Raw genomic sequence first — 6,000 nt, forward strand, 5'->3', positions numbered from 1 at the left:
CCCCTGAAAATATAACTTAATTGTATTGCAAATGTCATTTCTAATATTTCTTCACAAAAAAATTAGACAGCCGTAATTGGCCCTCGAGGCATAGGTTCCCCACCCCTGATCTAAGCGTTCCCAGTCAACACTGTTCTCCACCGTTGGTCTTCAGTGGTGGAACGGTCTCCCAAAGCAGTGGTTCTCAACTGGAACAGTCTTGGGACCCACCATTTTGCACTCTCATTCGGTCGCGACCCATTTTTTTTGCGTTCAAGTCAATTCAATGCAATTCTCAGAATGTAACCAAGACTCGAATGACTGGTTGCACGCTATCAATCTCGCATAAATATTCAGATTGTATCTATGACGACAGATGACACGGCGTTCACTAGCCTATCAAAATAAAAGTTGTAAATTGTTGCAGGAAAAGTTGGATTTTTTTAGAATTACGTTTTTTTTACACCAAGGCTCCGCGACCCACCCATGACCCCTCTACGACCCACTTTTGGGTCGCGACCCACCAGTTGAGAGACACTCTCCCAAAGGCAGCAAGACTATAGGCACGTTTCTTTCAGCCTTCAAGAAGCTAGTTAAGACTCTCCTCTTTCGTGACTATCTGCATGGGAAAGGAAGAAACGTAATTACAATTCTTTGTATGACCAGCGCATGTAAAGAAATCCACAATAAACTTGACTTGACTTGACTTGACATGAAAATCTACTACATTAATACTTCAGCTACCCTAGTCCCAGGCCAGACTCTTGACATGATGTGTATGTGTCTTGGCATCTGCACTTGTTGTTCTCTATTATATTTCCTGTGCTCTACTATAGTTCTCTACTATATTTCCTGTGCACTTCATATCTGCTAATGAGGTTGGCTATGATTATGTCCTCGAATGTAAGTCACTTTGGTTGAAAAAACGTCCTGCCAAATGCAATGTAATGTAATGTAATGCTTCCCAAAAATATTTGATGCATCTAAGGTTCGTCTAGCTTACTCAGCTTATTTTTTTCTTCTCTGCTTGACCTACAGGTTGGATATGGAATTGTATGTCATTGAAACGACAGACAGCCCACTACATGAATAATACTTAGTAGGCTATGGTAAGTGCCCTTTATTATTAGGCCTATATCAGTAGTTGAACCACTGAGACTACTAATTTTACTTAAAAAAAAAAAAAGACTTTTCATTGCTGTCAATCGGCTTATGCGCCTACATTATTTGTGACCGAGGAAGGCGCACAGCTTTGTACACAGACAGCTCTTTAGTCCACAATCAAGCCCAGGTGCGGTAAGGACAGGACTGGACTGGCCATCTGGCAGAGTGGGCATTTCCTGGTGGGCCCTGTACCCTTTAAACATTTTTTTAAACATTTCTGAAAATAGGGGCCCAGAAGGGCGCAGGGCCCACCAGTGAGTCAGTTCTGCTGCGTTAATTATGAGGGGCCCCTTGAAGCCTAAAGTGCCCGGGCCCTATTTCTCCCCCAAGCCCAGGTGCAGTAAGCAGGAAGAAGGGAAGAAGAGAGTCTTGAACAAGCAGACTTGATTACTCCCCAGCTCAGGAGAGGAGGTAGCCATCGCAAATCGTTAAATCATTCTGCACAAAACACATTTAAAGAGTAATTTTCACCCCTAACCACACACACACACACACACACACACACACACACACACACACACACACACACACACACACACACACACACACACACACACACACACACACACACACACACACACACACACACACACCTGATTTCGGTGGGTCTGGGAACTAGTCCGTTCAGCTCTTAAGAGAGGTGAGTCCTCATTCGGTAGAATAGACCAATCCCCTGACTAGAGCTCCTAGTACTTAGTTCTGTCACAAATGGTTATCGTATCATTTGTGTTGTAGAGAGTTGAGACTTTACTAAAGGACAAGTGCACTTTTTTGAGCCTCTATCCCCTTTTCTGAATTGTATGCCATAGACCAGTGGTTTTCAAAGTGGGGGCCGGGGACCCCTGGGGGGCTGCGAGGGGATGCCAGGGGGCTGCGGCTGGTTGGCAGGAAAAATATTGTGAAATCAACTCAATAATGTAATACATTTAATAACTTAAATATCTAAAATAAACCAAAAATAAGCTAAACAATCCCAGTGGAATATTTTTTTTCTTTATTATGTTTATATATGTACCATGCTTTCTGTAGTACTTGAATAGGTTTAGGAATGCACCAATTCATCGAGTTGTGAAACCGGTTGCACAGAAAAAATAGTGTGGCACGGCGCATATCAGGGGGGCCTTGGCTGGAATCTACCGGTATATGGGGGCCTTGTCATGGTAAAGTTTGGGAACCCCTGCAATAGAGTAATCCTCACCAATTGTCTTTAGTGGTGTTCACTGGTATTATAACACATTTGGTTTCTGGCTTCTGTAATGTTTTATTTAGCATTTTGTAAATAATTTTTTTTTCTCTTTCATTCACAAAATGGCAAATAAAAAAACGACAGAACTAACATTTCGCTTTTAATCTTGTTAGGGAGTGCCGCACCCCTAAACTCTTAGTGAGATGCATACTTTTGAAAACCAATGTATAGGATGGTTTTAAGAACAGATATGGACCTGCCCATAGAGGCTCAAGAAGGCTTAGGCCGAAACGTCTGTCTGTCATGCTAACCCTAGATTAAACTGCAGGAATTGCACCCGAGAGTGCAGCTTTTTTACTAAACGTGCCCATAGACGTGCCATAAAGCCAGTTGAGACAAAATCCATATGAGCCAAATGACATAGACAGCAGCAAACATAAAAAAATTATTTAAAAAATGGTGAGGACCACTCTACTATATTGGAGAGAATTCAGAAAAGAGCCTAAATGTTCATAATAGTGCACTTGTCCTAAGGCTCTAAAATGCTATGTGTTTGTTGGCTTTCTGTTTTAGCTTTAAAAAGGATGGTCTTGCTGGTATTAGTAGTCTACTGGCTTATCCTCTTCAAAAAAATTGGGTGCAGTTAGTCTTTGACAAGAAACAGTAAGTTAACAAGAAACACATTTTGCTATCTTGTTTCATCTGGAGATCCATTATGTTCTGTGCAATAAAAATATCCCTTAGGTGACGATCAATGATATAATCTGCACGGGGCCCCATTTTTTAAAAACAGAAGCAGGCCCGTTCGACTACTTCAAAACACAGCTGAAACAACATCTTACCACTGCAGGAACTAACCCCAGGACCTGCAAGTGTGTAGCACTAACACACAAGAGCAGGTGGTGCGCTGAGAGAGAGAGAGAGAGAGAGAGAGAGAGAGAGAGAGAGAGAGAGAGAGAGAGAGAGAGAGAGAGAGAGAGAGAGGCAGAGACACAGAGACAGAGACAGAGACAGAGAGAGAGAGAGAGAGAGATAGTGTGTGTGTGTGAGAGACAGAGAGAGAGAGACACACACACAGAGACAGAGAGAGATAGTGTGTATGTGTGTGTGTGTGTGTGTGTGTGTGTGTGTGTGAGAGAGAGAGAGAGAGAGAGAGAGAGAGAGAGAGAGAGAGAGAGAGAGAGAGAGACAGAGACAGAGACAGAGACAGAGACAGAGACAGAGAGACAGAGGGAAAGAGTCGGGGGGCAGCAACAACTGACCACACTCTCTGTCCAATCCAGAGAACAAGCAAACACGAGCCCTCAGTCAGCATTTGAACATTCCTGAGGAAAACCTTTCACACAGAGCCCTCCTCAGCTCAGACCAACTGTCCTCGTCTGCTACTAATTTGTAAGAGAACCAGCTGAAATGCTAACCATCCCCACACTTCCTTTCCTGACCTAAATCCATATGAAAAAAAGGAAGCTACCATTTACCGTTGAGTGGAGAAGCCGATACTTTATATTTATAAGACATAGGCCTACAGTACATGCATTGCACATAATACTACATTAGGCTATACATGCATTGATATAATATATGTATTGAATATATTGCGCAAATAGGAATCAATAGATACGGTTTCACATAATGCTTATGTAATTGAGTGGGGATGATTGACAGCTGCACTTGCAACAAACAGGGCAAAATACAAGCAAAATGTCAGTTGAACAGTACGTTTCACATAGCGCTCTCGGTAAGCACTGTAAGTATTGGCAATATAAATACATCCACAGCCGAAGTGCTCTTGAGCGAGCCATCTGACCCTACTTTGCTGCGGCAGTGCTGTTGCGGTACATAATTCACTGTAAGGAGTGCTAGATAAGTGCATCAGGTTAATGCGATGTAATACGATGTTATTTGATGTGATGTGTTGTGGGAAAAAACACAAAACTGTCAAACCGTCATTATTAAAAAAGGCCACTGCACTCTCTCCCTCTCTCTCAGAAAAGACTACTCTAACCACCGATCTAACAACTATAGCACTATCTAACTTCCTATTTACGTCTTTCAGTTTTTGACTGGTGAGGACAGCAGGTCAAATGCACAAGGGTATATCTGCCGGGGTAGAGTCAAGTCAAGTCAAGTCGGTTTATTGTTCATTTCTTTACATGCACTGGTCATACAAGGAATTTGAAATTACGTTTCCTACTGTCAGGATAAGGATAATTCGGTAACACTTTACTTGACGCCGGTGTCATGTCATTACAGTGTCATAATGTGTCATGACACAGTCATAGATAAGTCATAAACATTATGTCCATGTCATAAACATTTTATGACTGTTGGCCTGAAGTGACATTTGGTTATGGCAAAGTTGCCATAACCGAATGTCACTTAAGGCCACCAGTCATAAAATGTTTATGACACACGCATAACACTATTATGACAGTATCATGACATTGTAATGACATGCTTATGACACAGGCGTCAAGTAAAGTGTTACCGATATTTCTTTATCAGTTCCAAGGTCCATGCACAGCTTCGGCTCTAGGTGCTGGTAAACGCAGTAGTGTTCAATACTTCAAAAGAAAGAAGTTTTTGCTCGTTTTTGCACAGAGGCGAAATGCGATGTTCGCTCTGAATAAACAAGCAAAAAGTCAAATAAGTGCACGGAGAACTTTTTTTCTTTTGAAGTATATTTCTGTGTTAGTCTACTGTAGATTGACACTTACTTCACTCAAACATGTTTCTTGGCATCATTACTGTATAGTCCATCCATGGAGGTACAGTAAAGGATTACTGACATCTTATTACAGTGAGTGAGCAAAGGTCATGGCCTGATGTGTGAAGTCAGCAACAACATGAGACAGACAGGCCAACACTGACATGGCACACATAGTAGTAAGATTAATTGGTCAACGAGAGATCACTTTTTACAGATATATGTTCATTATTCCCAAAAATCATGGCTTTCACTGTTACATGCTAAAGGTAGGTCACACCTGTTTTATTTGTCCACAGAGGGCAATTGATAGTTTAGCAAATTTTGAGCCTAGGCAGACACTGACACAGAAGACAAGAGACAGAAACTATGCAGTAAAATGCAGTAGACTTAAATTGCAGTAGACTTAAGACATACATACACTGTGTTAGCTATAGTAGGCCAACAGTATAACAAAGAGGGATTGTCCAGTCAAGTTGTTACTTTGAATTCAGCAGGGAAATTGCACTATAGGCACCAATGAATGTCTGAATCGGTTTGTTCACTCAAGAGGGAAACTGAAACGTAAACTTTGAGGCAGGCCTATAATAACCCGGAACTTGGAGTGAAGAGGTGAGACGGCAAGATAGAATGGAATTAGCTTTCGTCAAGGAACAATTGTTGTAGGTCTATAGGTCTAGGGAGTCTATTTAGATTGTTAAATTAGGAGCCTTCCCCCAGAATGAGATAACAGGGCTCCTATTGTCTCTGACAGGGCTGGACTGGGGTTGCAATAGAGCCCGGGCACTTTTGGCTTAAAGGGGCCCCTCATAATTAGCGGCGCAGAACTGACTCACCAGTGGGTCCCACACCCTCGTGGGGCCCTATTTTCAGAAATGTTAAAACAAATATTTATATATATATATATTTTTTTTTACATATCTGAAAATAGGGGCCCACAAGGGTGCGGGGCCCACTGGGAAAT

Source organism: Engraulis encrasicolus, chromosome 7 (genome assembly GCF_034702125.1).
Source record: "Engraulis encrasicolus isolate BLACKSEA-1 chromosome 7, IST_EnEncr_1.0, whole genome shotgun sequence".
NCBI lineage: Eukaryota > Metazoa > Chordata > Actinopteri > Clupeiformes > Engraulidae > Engraulis > Engraulis encrasicolus.